This window comes from Amphiura filiformis, chromosome 10 (assembly GCF_039555335.1).
Source record: "Amphiura filiformis chromosome 10, Afil_fr2py, whole genome shotgun sequence".
Lineage (NCBI taxonomy): Eukaryota > Metazoa > Echinodermata > Ophiuroidea > Amphilepidida > Amphiuridae > Amphiura > Amphiura filiformis.
Genome location: NC_092637.1, coordinates 38094908 through 38111301, shown reverse-complemented (window position 1 = coordinate 38111301; position 16394 = coordinate 38094908). Strand labels below are relative to the sequence as shown.

The 16394-nt window shown below is 36.0% G+C and overlaps 1 non-coding gene across 1 annotated transcript; it reads left to right on the top strand.

Moving 5' to 3' along the window:
* The first annotated feature begins 11282 nt into the window (after positions 1 to 11282).
* Positions 11283 to 11355, top strand: Trnaa-cgc (transfer RNA alanine (anticodon CGC)). Its single transcript has one exon. It is a non-coding gene; the product is annotated as a tRNA-Ala (tRNA).
* Positions 11356 to 16394: the final 5039 nt, after the last annotated feature.

Below are 16394 nucleotides of genomic sequence, written 5' to 3'. Positions count from 1 at the left end.
GACTTGACAAAACAGAAATTCCCACGGGCATGAAAGCGACGTTAAATAATCCTTGATATTTATTAAAAGTTGTGCATTTTGACATAAGACATTGATTTTCACTTGTTCCAATATTTTACTCCATTGGTTTATACATAAAATATTCTGGAAAGTCAATGTAAAATGGTAGTAAATAATCATTTCAGTGAAATTAGTATAACTCTGTTTGATGAGAAGTACAAACCTTCCCCTTTCCCCTTCCATCCCCATTCCCCCTCAACCAATGTTGCAGGTAGTAAATTTAACTAAAATGACATAGTCTCCATAAAAGCTTCCACGGAATATAGAACAGAAATGGCAAAGACGCCATGGAAACTCCTACAGAAATAGCTAAGTCGCCACGAGAGTGATCACGTGTATGAGGGCGGTATAACAAGTCCATTTTATTTTACGCCGTGGTGACTTTGTCATTTTTGTAAAAGTAGACACGGTAGTCTATTGACCCAGTCGCTTAAAACGTATTAAAATCGTATTAATACTGGTTGCTCATTATAGTCTTCAACATTCAAATAAATAATGTGTTATTAAAAAAATTGTCTGAAGCAAGGCCGTAGATAAGCCGGGCCTGAAGATAAATAGTAACACATAATTGACAAAAATTGTTAAGTTAATTCATGTATAAACTGAAGGGACTTGTGTTAATATTGGCAACATTTTTCAACTTGAAAGGGATATAGGGGGGGATATAGGCCTACTCTTATTTGAGTAGATATGAAGCGAACAATATATATTATATTTACAATCGAATTTTATCCTCCTGTCGTTTACATTGCACACAATATAAATGATAGGCCTATACTTAATTATAATTATCCTCATGATTTGTCTTCGTGACGAATTGGTTAGTGCTATAATACGCCTAATATTATAGGCCTACCTAAGATGCGTGATATATAGCATGACAAGACTATATATAAAAAAAAGTATAAACCGACTCAGTATAAAGTAGGGCCATATGGCCTATATAATATTGAAATAGGCTTAAGGAATTGGAGCTAATTGGAACGTTTGTATGGTGTTTTTGTGGGGCCATCAGACACACCAAATTGCATTCTGCATACGAAGAATATCCTTATGATCAAATCATTTAGATTTTTTGGGTGGGTGTAGTTCTGTCCTGGCAAGAAGAAGTTTATGTTCGTTAAGTCGTAGTTCTGTACTGGCAAGAAGAAGTTTATGTTCACTAATCTCTGACCCCAGGCCACCTCCCAGTGGTCATCTCAGGTCAAATTACTAAAAGTGTCGTGTGGATATGAAACTTGGTAGGTACAGTCAACATTTAAAGCCCATTTTTTGGAAGGTCACCCAGGGGTCATCTGAGGTCAAATTAATAAAAACTGTTGTATGGGCATGGAACTTGGTGGGTAGGCCCTATAGGCTACAGTCAACATTTAGAGCCAAATTTCTGGAAGGTCATTTTGGTGTCACCAGGGGTCTCTGAGGTCAAATTACAGTCACCATCAGCCAGGTAATCGCGCCCAGATGAGAACGCCAAATATGGCTATTAAACCGCTTTGTAGGCCTAATGATTAATATTATCATACCGCATGCAGTTGATAGCACCGTATTATCATGACTGTATGCCTAGTGTCTAGCAGATCGCTTGTTTACAAAGTTGTACTCAAAGTACTGTCATGACTATGCTAAACGAGCCCATGCACAAAACTATGACTCCTAGATTTCTGATGGTATAATATTATAGTTTTGTGGAGCAAGACGGGTGGGGATGATGCCAGTGATTACGAAGTGCCCCTTTAAGATTGGCTATTAACTTGACACCAAAAGACCTATAAATCATTTAGTGAACTTAGACTAGAGTGGTAGGCCTATACCGCAATTGAACACTTAAAATGCATGCTGTGACGTGAACACTGCTGGGTCTAGGGCCTATACACTCGCATATTATAGCCTAATTTTCTATATTAAAAAGCATGATAGTACATACCATGTCATACATAATTAAAACTGGCTATATACCATCTTATGGCCTTGGAGCAAGATGATGATGGGGATGATGATGTTGATTATACGAAGTGCCCCTTAAGATTAGCGATCAACTTGGCACCAAAAGACCTATAAATTATATACGAACCTGAAGAGGTACCGCAATTGAACTGCATGCTGTAGATACTGGGACTATAAGGGCATAATTATACACACTCGTATATATTATAATTTTCTATATATATGGAACACAGCATGATACATAATTAATACCATCTCTACTGAGATAGCACATGTAAGATTGTGTAGTTTGCTATCTACAGTAGATAGCACCGATGAGGGTTTCTGGTGGTACGGTATACAATGGTCTCAACTTTTTTGGAGTAAGCATGTAAAGCGTATATTCACACTAACAACAAAAACCCACACACCCCACACATGTATACCTGCAGACCCCACGTTCATCAACTATATCTTCAATGTATAGGGCCTAATTTATAGCTTTTGATTTTGAGCGCAGAATTCAGAAAAATAGAGTTTGAGCTCACTTTACATTATTTTACACCCATGGCGACTTTTTGGTAAAAGTAGACATGGTGACTTCCCTATTTTTGTAAAAGTAGCCACGGTAGTCTATCAATCCAGTCGCTTTGAAACGCTTGTTGAAAATCGTAATGCTGGTTGCACTATTCGAATCCTCGAAACTACTGTTTTGTGCGACGATAATTATACATTATATTTTATCATTGCTGTTTATAATGTTGTTAGTGTTTGGTGGTGGTGGTGTGTGTGTGTGTGTGGGGGGGGGTGTTTGGGTTTTTTGGGGTGGTGGTGTGGTGATAGTCTATCATTCATATATAAGTTCATTCATTCATTCATCCATCCGCTCGTTCAACAATACATTCATTTATATATTCGTCTCAGATTCATTCATTCAACAATTCATTCATTCACTCCTTCATTCATTAAAGATACACATCTTATAATCTTTATAAGATTGTAAATCATTATTTTATCAATTCAATCTAATACTGCCATACTGGAACTATAAAATTTGCAACTTACTTTGCTCGTGTTGCGTCCGAAAACTTCGGATTTCATCAGGCATCTGATCGGAAGCAACGTAGCAAAGCGAGTTGCAAATTTTAGTTCAGTATTATTACTATATAGGCCTAGGCCTAGATTGAATATAATTATAAAATAATGTTTTGAACTGCTAGATGAATAATCTACACCAAGATATTGTAAATCATTATTTTCTATTAATGTATGCAGTGCATATTTTAATAATTAGATGTCGTAAAATCCTATCCTATATTTTGCATATTATCATATCATATAGGCCTAATTATCTTCATCGAATTATATCCCCAATTGTTCCCATTGTTTGCGTGTACAATAGGGCAATAGGATATTTGCATATGAGCCGATCACATTGGTCAAGTTGATCATACTTCCTGGATTCCGACCACTTCAAATAATTATCCTCTATTATTTAGTCATAAGTTATTATTTCAGTAGATATGAACCAAACAATATTATTGAATATTATTGATAATAGAATTATACCCCCGCTATTGTTGCTATTGTTTATGCATAGAGTGCGGCATTTGCATATGAGCTGATTACCTTGGTCAACTTGATCAAATTTCCTGGTTTCCGACCACTTCAAATCATGATACTCTATAGTTAAAAGCTCTTATATCAGTAGATATGAACCAAACAATATATATTATTGATAATCGAATTATATCCTCCTATTGTTTATTTATTTATTTATTTATTAACCATATTTAAGCAGGGTAACCTACGGTACTCAACAAATATTACAGTGACAGAACTACTCCAATGTCTTGTTTTTTAGCTTTTAAAGTTTGAAAAATATGGCTACAAACCGCTGACATGCGCGTCTTAAAATGTCAAATCGTGCTCTCCTCAGCTCAGCGAAAGAAAACCAGATTCTTAAAATCAAATAAATAGTTTCAAATGCAGTTGATAAAATGTACAAAAATTTTATAAATATAAATCCCATCTAACAGATCATGTTATGCCGCATAAGGAAAGATATTCAATTTTCAACTTGTTATTTTCGTTACGGAGTTCGAGGATCGACTGAGGGCGCTTCACATATGCTCTTCCATCTTTTTCATTCTCAGCGAAACTATGATTTATTCATTATTTTCAATAAAAACTTCCATAATCAGATTCTGCAGTCTTAAAAGATGTCAAATATGCCTTTCCGAACCTTTGTTGACAATAGAAAAGTACTTGAAACGTTGTTCAAAGATCGGCTGAGAGCGCTTTTTGACATTACAAAACGCAATTTGAGTAAATTCAACACATAAAAAAATTAATTGGACCCCTTCCAAATTAAAAATTTCGGCGAAAGTTTCATTATTATCTCAATAAAGTGCCTAATATCCTGTAAAAAAAATAAGGGCATGGTTAGAAAAGTTTGAATGTAAAAATATTGAATTTGAAACCCCGGAAACGTCATATAATGTCGTTCCCACGGCCAAATTGAAGCAAAATCAAATCTTCCAGAAAATCGCTCTAAATTCAATATTTTGCAATAAATTTTACTAAAAGTCGGTAGATAACCTTAGAATAAGATTTTCTATCAGATAGAATAAAAAAGAAGCTTTGAAATGAGTTTTTCTTTGATTATCAGTACAATCAAATTCGGACATTTTTTAGGGTTGAATACGTTGAATATACGTGCATAACTCCTAAGAAGGTACACCCTATTATATTTTCAGCGAGAGCAAACCACAGGAGTGATAAAAATTTTCGAATTATGTTTTTTAAACAAAAATGATACTCTCTAAGGCCATTCTGTCACTCTCTTTTCAATTTTGTGCAAAATATGCCTTTGTCATATTTTGTCGCAAAAACGCTCTTCTCAGAAAAGACCGTAACGCTATGGGGAAAATGCCGACTCACTTTTTAGCTCGGCGAATGTCATGAAATGTTTATCGCGCTCGTTAGAGGGAGCGAGAGAGAGAGAGGGGGAGAGAGAGAGAGAGAGAGAGAGAGGGGGAGATGTTTCAGTGGTTTTTATTAGCTAAGTTGCTCCTTTATTATGCCTCTATTGTTTATATATTAGAATTACTAGTAACATACCTAATACATCTGGTACTACACTTTTGACATCCCACTTCTGTTCAAACTCCTGCAAATTAAAAAAAGAGAGAAAACAAAGATAGAGAGATTGTCTAAAAAGTTATTTACCCGTTTCATTTGTCATAATTCGCGTAAAAAGTGATGGATTATTCAATTGTATTCATTACTTTAAAGCTGAATTATGTTTAATTTATTGAATACAAAATGTTAGGAAAATCTGGCGAATCTGTTGTTTGCAATATGCTTCCCTTTTTCCCTTTTACACAAATATTTAATATTTTGTTCTTTATGCATGTTGCTGAATAGCAGATTAGTAGTCTCACTAATTTCACTTCGTTGTGGCAAATTATTACATACTAGGCGGTTACCCGTATTTCGCGGTTCTCGGCTGTCATGGTTATTGGCTTTTGCAGATCTCAAAATCAGGGTGTGTCCTTTGGCTGGGATCACTGTCCTCACAGATGAGGTCAATTGCAGCTTTTGCAATTTGACCTGACTTTCGCTCTCAAATCTGAGCTTCCTTGGCCAAAGTTACACCGACCCACCAAGTTTCATGAGCAATTTGAAATTTTTACCTTTTTGACCTATGACCTCTTCACCGTAGGTCTGACAAAAAGGTCACATTGGAAACTTTTGTTTGTTAGTCCAAGGTCCACCCACCCACCAAGTTTGAGCTCTATAGGGGCAATTTGAAGTTTGTACCTTTCTTGACCTATGACCTCTTAACCGTAGGTCTGACGAAAAGGTCACCGTAGAAACTTTTATTTGTTAGTGCAAGGTACACCCACCCACGAAGTTTGAGCTTCATAGGGGCAATTTGAAATTTTTACCTTTTTGACCTATGACCTCTTCACCGTAGGTCTGACAAAAAAGGTCACCGTGGAAACTTTTGTTTGTTAGTCCAAGGTCCACCCACCCACCAAGTTTGAGCTTCATAGGGGCAATTTGAAATTGTTACCTTTTTGACCTATGACCTCTTAACCGTAGGTCTGACGAAAAGGTCACCGTGGAAACTTTTATTTGTTTGTCCAAGGTCCACCCACCCACCAAGTTTGAGCTCTATAGGGGCAATTTGAAATGTTTACCTTTCTTGACCTTTGACCTCGTAACCGTAGGTCTGACGAAAAGGTCACCGTGGAAACTTTTGTTTGAGAGTCCAAGGTCAACACATTGGCATGGCTAGATTTGCCATTTAAAGTGTTTGAAATTAGACTTCAATTGAACTTGACCCCGGCCTTGACCTTTGACCTTAAAAAATATAAACTTGTTCTTCCTCATACCAAGCTGCACCCACCCACCAAGTTTGAGGAAGGTGCGACCCCCAGTCTCCGAGAAAAGAGGCGGACAGACAAACAGATACACAAACACACAAACAAACAGATTCTGGTGAATTATAGTAGGATGAAGACCTAAGCGCAAGAAGACCGTAAGTCTACTTAGCCCCTCAACACGTATACACTAAAGTTGCGTATAGTTTCGTATAGTTTGGTAATGTTATATACATGTTCAGGGGCCAAAACAAATCTTTCACAACCTTTCATGATGTTTCACCCTGGACATGTATTAAACATCATAAAATCCGGCTACAGTTAAGACTCGGGCTTCGAGAGCGGGCTAGGCTTAGTAACCTCAAGGCATCCTTAAGCCTAAGGCTTACTAAGACTCCTATCGAGAAATTCGCCCTAAGAAACTATACGGAACTTAGTGTATACATGTTGAGGGGCAAAGTGGACTTACGGTCTTCTTGCACTCAGGTCTTGATATTGGGTGTCAAATTATTTCTATTATATTTGTTTATCTGCACAAAGTAAATATTCTGTTTATTTACTTTGCACAGAATTTTCGGCACCTGGGAGCACATAAGTCCATACTTTGGCCAAATTGAGTTAAGCATGGGAAATTGTTGCTATACATAGGCCTGTCATATGCATGAAAGAACAACTCAAATTCATTCTCTGTGTCTATTGGGCATGTGAAAAATAGCATGTATGAAAGAATCACCCAATTCCATGATTTGAGTCTTGTAACACATTGATTGAAATCCAGTATGTATAAAAGTCCACTTGTAACACATTCATTGCTAGAGAATGACTTTTGAACAAAAAATGGGTTTAATAAAGGAAAGTGTGTGGTTTATATTACATGGCAGAATGCTTATCAACATTATACATACCTGTGTGCTTTATTTTGTATTATCTTACTAGTGGTAATCTCATTCTAACATTGTTGTCTTTGTATATGATTCAAAAAACCACCTAAGTCCAAAATTTAAAATGAACCCCACGAAGTCCCTGAAATGCTAATCGTCATACCTAATACAGGTTAATCCACTCATTTGCACGTAAAACTTACCATATTGACCAGGTAAATCTAACTGAAGGAATTAAAATGATACACGGGTTTTTCTCTCAAAATAACTTCGCATGGACTTAGGTGGCTTTTGTATTCATGTATTCAATTGCATTCTGAATACGAGGAATGTCCTCCTGGTTGCTTTTTTTTTAATTTGCGAAATGTTATGGCAAATTTTTAAAAATTGAAAATTTGACCTTTCATATTGAAGATTATACATGTATATCTTAAATACGAAATGTCAAAATTTTCATTTGACGGACATCTTGTCATCCCTGCTACGTACACTTTCAGTATATATCATTACGTTTATAGAATTTACTTTGAGGACCGTTAAATGTCAACAATGTTAAAATAAATTTGTATTATATCGTAAATTTCAAGAAATCAAAATTATTTGATATCAGGGCGGCGTTTCATAAAGAATTAAACTTAAGTTTAAATCTAAAGTTTTATGAAACGCAGCCCTGAAGGACATTCCTCCTATCCCGGCCTCGTATGTAAAATTTGGTGTATCTGATGTGTCCTCAGGTCCCACAAGAAATAGCATACATATAGCTGGATGCGAACTGCACTTGGCGTATAGCGTGACTGACGCCGTCTTTTGTTAATTTTACGCGGGCATAATTTGGTCAATTTTGTTGACTAGCACAGTAAAAACAAACCCAATAATACTGGTTACTTGAGAATACCGTGTTGCGGAAAGATAATTTTTCTTGTAGCTTTCTGATTGTTTCTACACTTTTGGTGACTTATGGTGACTTCTCGTGTGCAGAACAAAATGATTCAATCATTAAAACAATGTATTGCATGCATACTCGAGGGCAGGATGTCAATGTTGTGGGCAAGTTTGATTTTGACTCATTTTACTTAAATTGTCACATCCCAAAGACGCAAAATGCCAACTACACCATTTTTGAGGCAAACATTCTCAGAGACAATACCTTTGAAGAATTGTACAAAATGTGACCATTGATTATAAATAAACTCATGAAAAAGGGGTAAAAGTTGTGTTGCGTTTTGTTGGGGCACCTTGTATTCAATGTTCAATAAAAAATGTTGTACCACGTAATAAAATTTAATCTACATAGCTCAGAAAATTTATGAAATCCAAAAATATTTACTAGCGTCATAACCAAAAGTATGGGTAAAATTACTTTATGGACATTCTGGGCATACTGGAATATTGTTACTGTTACTATGTATCTATAATAAACGGTTCCAAAAAAGTAAGCCCCCCCCCTAATACATTTTGGTATAATCCAAAAACGACTTGATCAATTCTCAAGTTAACAAGTGAACGGGGTTTTGTTGTATCTTTTTATTATCTTCACTGAGAAATACAGCCATTTATAAAATTATAAACTTTTCTATAGACTTTTTATGCATCACTTTTGGTTTCGGACCTCTTTCACTTAAAGAAAATTAATCAAAATGGAATATGTCTATATTGTTTTTACTTTTATCTAAATAACTTAAGTTAAGATGTTCATGAATTAATTTTTATACATTTCAAACATGTTTTATGGTTCAGTGAGAAATCATATAGCTATTTATGAAATTTTATACATAAACAAAAGTTGCACTTTTCTAAATTGGCTTTTTTGTGTGCATTAACAAGCGTAAATTTAAGAATTTTTTTCATTGTAATTAAATTTATTAGGAAGAACAACTGTAACTTCAATGATATTGATAAATCTTTTGTTCATTGATTAATTTAACAGATTTTTGGTTAAATCTTTTATGCTGGGTCCCAATACCCTTATTCCATTGGTCATTTCTTGAATGGTTCAAAATCATTTAAATGGGTGGCCGTTATCAAGACTCAACTTGTTACAAGCGGACAAGTGAGGGACAGCACCACCTTAACCAAAAAAAAAAAAAAACGGGTCCTAGATATTTTTATCTAGTTTTTAAAAATTAATTTAAAAAAAATTTGGCCCAAGAATTTTTTTTGTTACGATGCACGAAAAAGAAGTGGGCCAAAAACCATTATTTTTGGAATTTTGACCTCACAGATGAACTTATCAAGTCTTTGCCATTCTAAATATGTATACTTTTATATACTTTAGACCAACAATTTAGAAGTTATGAGGCCCGAAGTTATAATTCCAGGGTTCAGACCAACCTTAAAGGACTTTGCAGCAAATCCTGCAGCATGCGGGTAACCAGCTTGATCTACAGCAGAGAAGAACAATGCTTGGAAGTCATCTCACATGACGGAAGGCCTATACATTGTTGAAAGGCATTAATAAGCTGCAGCATTCATTTTAATTTTTCACTGAACCATAAAAACTGCAAACTGTGTGACACCTAAATCAGAAAAAAGCTTAAATTTAATTAAATGAAAGATGCTTCTTTTTGATTAAATTACTCACTTAAAATATTGAAGCATAAAAAGCCTATGTAGAAAAATGCAACTTTTTTTTGGCCGGAAATTTCTTAAGATAACAAAAAGTAGCAACAAAAACCCGCCCATTTGATGCATAACTAATCAGTCTATGTTCCAAACTTACAAGATCATGCCGTTTTTGGATTATACCAAAATGTCTTAGGGGGACTTGCCCCGGTGGACTTGCTTGTATGGAACCGTTTAGTAACTTGAGTTGATGGTTCGGATGACTCGGAAAACAAACTTGCCCAAATTCAGATTTGAATTAATAACAGAAAATAAGTCGAACAAACAAAAAACAAAGTAATTACCTCAGACTGTGGAACGGCTGCGGAAGTCAAAGAAGTCAAAGCCAAGAGAAACAGAACGATTGCTGCCATGATTTGGGTCCTTGTTACACAGCTCACGAAACGATGCCAAAATGGTTCCAATAGAGAATGGTGAAGCTAATAAATGGGTGATGGATTTATAAACTGCAAATTGTACATTTCTCTCTTTTCTCCGTTGTAATTATTGTGCAGGTGGTGGTTTGTAATTCAGAAAGTTAATGGAATTATAATCCATTCCATGTTTTTTAAATCATTTTCGACCTGACCTAGTTGCACATGAACTGGATATCACAGGCATGATCTATAAATGAAAAATATAAATTAAATGCTGATTTTAGTTTTGCGTAAAAGCTGGCAACTAACCCCAAAGTGGTGCCCATATAACAGGGACGTAGCCAGCTTTCTAGGTAGGGGGGGGGGGGCAAAATAAAAACAAAAACAAAAACACAAAAGCTCGTCTACCTTTAATGCAACTAATAACATTTTCCACTATTGGAGATATTTTGGTGGCTGTCTCATCATATACCACGGAACAGAAGAAGAACTAAAGACAGGGATTAACTATCTTAACGTAATTCTTCTTTCCCCTGTATATTGATATATGTGATGCGATCAAGCAAAATCAGTCGGAACTCGGAAATATTGATTTTGAGATATAGCCAAACAAAGGAAATATTTCCTTTTGTTTCCTATTGTTTTGGAAAATCTTTAATTGCCCATATCTTTGGAGCTGGTTGTTCAATTTCAATGGGGTTTTCTGCAAAATGTAGCTTGGTAAAATGCTTTTTACTATCCTATAAGAAACTGACAATTTAATATTTCCGAGTTCCGACTGATTTTGCTTGATCGCATCACATATTAAGAATAACGATTAAGCATTATTAAGTTAATCTCGTGCGCTAGTTTGAAATGTTTGTGAATGTTTCTATGTTCTACTGCATGATGCCCAAGCCATTTTCCTTGTTTATATGATTATATTAGACTGGCGGGTAAACATCATTAATTGATCTCGTACACTGGTATGTAATTTGTGTTGTTTGTTCTGTTTACCCTGACTGCTCATATTCACATGTACTAGACTTGAATCATGTTTATCAGGAACAGTCTGTGTAGCTCAATGGTTAGAGCGCTCGCCCCGCAAGAGAGAGGTTCGGGGTTCAAGTCCCCGCACAGGCAGGTACGTCTGGATGCAGGTCAACTGTGCCACATGTGTACAAAAGGCAGACATACAAAGGCCAGAACCCTTGGGTTATGGGAATGCATGTAAGCATCCTCTGATATTGAATAAAAACTTATTGTCAAACTATTTGTACTGGTATGTTTTACCAGGGACCATACACGGTCCCTGGTTTTACCAGAAAGTAAAACTCAAGTAAAACTTTTTGTACTGGTATGTTTTACCAGGGACCATGCACGATCCCTGGTTTTACCAGAAAGTGCCTTGTTTTTATATTTGACTAATTCAGTTAGAATTGCATTTACATATAGATGACTATCACTTTTACTGGTATGTTTTACAAAAAAACTTATTATTTTGTTTCTAAAGTTGACTCAAGTTAGAATGTCATCTGTCAAGAACGTTACAAACATATGACACAGGGGATGGGTGGGGGGGGGGGCAATTTTTTTTTTTATTGCACAGCCCCTAAGTTTTAGAATGTGTTCTAGATGTGTTCCAAGTCCGGGTTATTATCAGGTCACTAGAACACATCCAGAACACGTTGACCTATGATGGCTATTTTGGGAACACTTTCTGAAAATATCCAGAAAGAAGAGTGAACACCGGTGAGTTCTAACCCAACAAGTGTAGAACACTATTAGAACATTATGCAGAACATATCAATACTAGTATATAATATATATTAACTTTCAAAAATTTAATAATACATTTAATATCACTATTCCAAATGTTGTTGTAACATAATCTCCAGCACAACTTATTGCTGTTTGTCTCACGAATATTGCATGTAATAAACATCTTAACTAAACGACTCGTTAGACCACCATTTCTTTTGTAATGTGACTTTTTTCTGCCATAACTAAACTACACAGAATATATACTTTGAAAGTGCATAATAACTCGATTTTTGTTGCTATTTTTTTAACCTAGTTTCTAACCTAGTTGCAGCTCGATGATGTCAAGTTTAACGGAATTATAATGTTAATGCAAATATGCATCAGAACTGTGCAACGCTGCATAAAATGCACAAAGGCGCCTATAAATTCATAAGATTATAATCTCTGTAAAATATTAAACAGAAAAGAAAATGTTGATTGCATTTATTTCAAAGGGTAGGTTGAAAATATCAATTCATTTAATTGAATCATCCTTTTTTAACCTAGCTGCAGCTCGATGAAAGTATACTACGCATACAAACACTGCAAAGTTGCATAACATACACACATGTGACTACAATTTCATAAAATTCGTGCAGTATAATGTAAAAGACTCAATATGTACATTCCGCAACTTTAGTGACGCAAATGTGCATATAAGATATCTGCAAATTGAAACATTCGGCAACGTTGCATACAAATTTTATTACAAAAGATTAAATAGATCCAGTCTAAGATATCCGTTTCATGTGCGCAACAAGATCAAAAAAGAAACAATTTTATTCAAAAATTCTGGGATGGATTATAATTCCATTAGCGTTTGAATAATAATAAACAACCAGCTGCACAATAATTACAACGAAGAAAAAATAGATATACGCTACATGTTATCTATATATCCACTCCACCGTCTATAAGCCTCATCATTCTCTATTAGTAGGTATGTCACAGTGGCTGCACAATCATTATGTCATACTGTGCACGCATACATAAACAGTGAATCAAAAAGCGCGCGGATCAAAGTTGGCCAATTTTTGAAAACATACATGTCTAAAAACGATTTCCTCGTTATGTTTCATTGATCACAATAATTTGTCTTTTTAATATATGGTAGGTGAAACATTTCCTAAATCACTATCAACTCCGCCGAAATTAAACACTGCCTAGTTTAAGAGTTAAGCTGTGTTCACACATGCACTTATTACCGGTAATATTTTATCTAGGCTTATGTCCGATCGAATTAAATATATCCGCTAATCCCTTAGCGCGTCCACATTTGTCGGCAATAGCGCTATACGCTGTCGAAGTTACGTAATAATCGGATTAACTACCATAGCAATAGGTGAATCATGATGATTACCATGCACCTGTAAGATTAGTATCTTTGAAAAGACCAGTATTGTATTCAATCTATATGTTCAAAATTGTTTTCACCTATTGCTATGGTAATTAATCCGATAAATTGCGTAACTTCGCCAGCGTATGTTCGACGTGTTATATCCGATATAGCCTATTACCGGTCATAAATCCCTATTACCGGTCATAAAATTTATCCCGATTTTAAATTTTTTTCACTTTCAATAAACGCCCCTCTTTAGAATAAATTACAGACCATGCGGTAGGTATGTCATGTAAGAAAAATGCAAATTCAAAAGTTCCAAAATTCAGACCAATTTTGTATTTATGTAGGTTTATTATTATTATTATTATTATTTTAGTTTGACAAAGTAGTCCCATTTTACAGTAGACTTAGCTCTATATCGCATTTTATACATGTAGGCCCGGCAAGTCTATTTTGCATAACAGAATGTGCATAAAACTGCATAAACCTGCATACCAAAATGCCAAAGATTCTCAGGCTAAATGAGTAAAATCATGTAGAGCTCCCAAGAGTGAGGAGTTGCACTGCATTTGTTTATGCCTCGTACTTCCAAAATCATGGTGGTAGACTTTTTCTTCGATAGCGTTAGACTTGTTTCAAGTCTTTGGAAGAAAACCAGTCTCATTTCCAATAACATAGTTCAATAGCCTCATACAACAGTAAGTGCTTAAAATGCAAACTCAAGTTGTGGAGTATGAGTTTCTGTATACCCAAGGACGTGAGATCCTGCAGGCAAGGTCTTAAATATGGGCTTGGCCAAACTACTATATAGGATAGGTAGGTGCCAATAATATAAAACAAAACATAATTTCCACTTTTAAGAATCATGATCCCAAAAAAGTTGCAATTCCGACAAAAGTCAGAACAATTTCTCCTCCATTTCTTTTTTGAAAACTCGGACTAGAAAAATGTTTTTATTTTTAATCGGCCCAAATTTACGTAATTTTGGGTTTTTTTTCCCTCAAAAGTGGGGGGGGGGCAAATTCCCCCTTGCCCTGCCACTGTAATCTTATAAAAATGTTACAAATTAATATCAGACTAATATTTATACCAGGCAGGCGAGCAATACAAAATCATTTTAAACTTCTGCAATTTCATGTCTAATTGACCTTGGTATTGGGTATTGACCAAGTCCAAAATTGTGTGTATTTTCTATCACCATTACCATGGTTACAGATCCAACATGCAACTCAACACAGTATCAGAAATTTCCTCAACTGACTTGAGACATAATATGACAAGCTGAAATGATAAATATAAACACAGACATCCTGGGAACATGAGGCCTGTTAAAACAATTAATACCACAAATTATAACACCCACATGAGCTAACACAAACATGCTTTATTCCCCAATACACTTGTACAGGCACAGAATGACCTTTGAGTCTGTTGGGTAAAAAATCCCATACTCTTTAACTTGAGGTCAACTTTTAGCTATATTTATAGAATGGTGTTAATGAACTTTGCCATAGGAGATGAGGTTATTTTTGGCAGACACTGTAACTCGTAGGAATGAATAACTCCCCAAGTCCTCTGTCCTTTTAGTCTGCAAATCCCATTATGCAGTTATGCACTTTCTGATATGCAAAATAGACTTGCCGCATGTAGGCCCTACATGGTGGACATCTTTGAACAAATGACAAAAATAAAAAAATCACAATGACTCCCATCATCTTGCTATCTTTTTTCTTGGGGGGTGTCCCAAATTTACAAAAAGTCGGCTTCAATAAAATTGCGACCTCCCCTATTTCGTCAGCAAAGATTTTTGGCCCCCACCGTTTGGACCCCCCCCAAAACAGGCATCAGTCTTTTGGAATAAAATAAACACACTATCTGTAGTCATGTTGTGTTGTGACTCCCTATATTTTGGTCATCAAAAATATTTTATGACACTCCCTATTTTTCTTTCCGTATTTGGGACCCCCTAATCATCTTATAAAATCCAATTACATGCCTTTCTGTTATCATGCTTATGGCTTAATAAATGTCATCTCCATCTACTTCCAGGGCCATACTGCCCCCCCACCACCACCACTGAGCCCTGAGGGTTTACATTTGCTATCCCCCCTAGAAACTCTTGTAGGTCATCCCAATAAGGATGGTCAATTGCTCCTGCGCCTGAACTTTTTACGCGATCATGGAGGGTGCGATGGAGAGTTTTCAGTGCCTTTATCTTCGCATGTACCTGCTCCCCCAACCGTATGGGGAATCCCCCCTTGTCATGTAATAGCGTGGCTATCTCCTCCCAAAGCTTTTTTTTATCCCAGAAATACTTTCCGTGTCTCTCCAAATTTTGAGGATAGCCAATGTTCCCTTGTCATTCCAATTGACCCCTCTATTGCGTTTATTTATATTAACATTTGCAGCTGCAGCCATGATGACATCACGCAGTAAATTACTCTGCTCAGTGGCGTAGATTTCTTTTTGTTTGAGATTGGGGGGTGGAGTTGGGGAAAAAAAATCAAGTATAGTCAATCCAGCACCTTTTGGCGACAGAATAAGTTTCTGGTTCAATTGTGCGCGAAGCGCGAGAAAAATGTTGCTATTTTGAAGCTAAACTGATGAAATAATGGTGTAAAAGTAGAATAAATGCGCGCGAAACGCGCGAAAATTTGCACTTTGGGGGCAAAAATGGGCAAATATGAGGGTAATTTGGTCAGAAACCCATTATCAGGCGTCAACATGGGGGGGTGATTGAATGGACCACCCCCTGGCAAAATATTGGGGATTTATCCTCCCCATCCCCAGGATCTACGCCTATGACTCTGCTTAAAATTTTGCGCGAGTGATATACTCCCAGTTATATCCGACAGCCCAATAGTGCTGCATGTCCACACGTAATTACTATTACCGGACGTAACGTTTCGATCGGTCTTAACAGCTCTTAACCCTGGATATCTTCAGCCTTAAATTTTCGGATTTAAAGCACATTACGTCGGATATAGAAATTTTTTTATATCCGACGCTCATTCACACTGCCACTTATATCCGATAC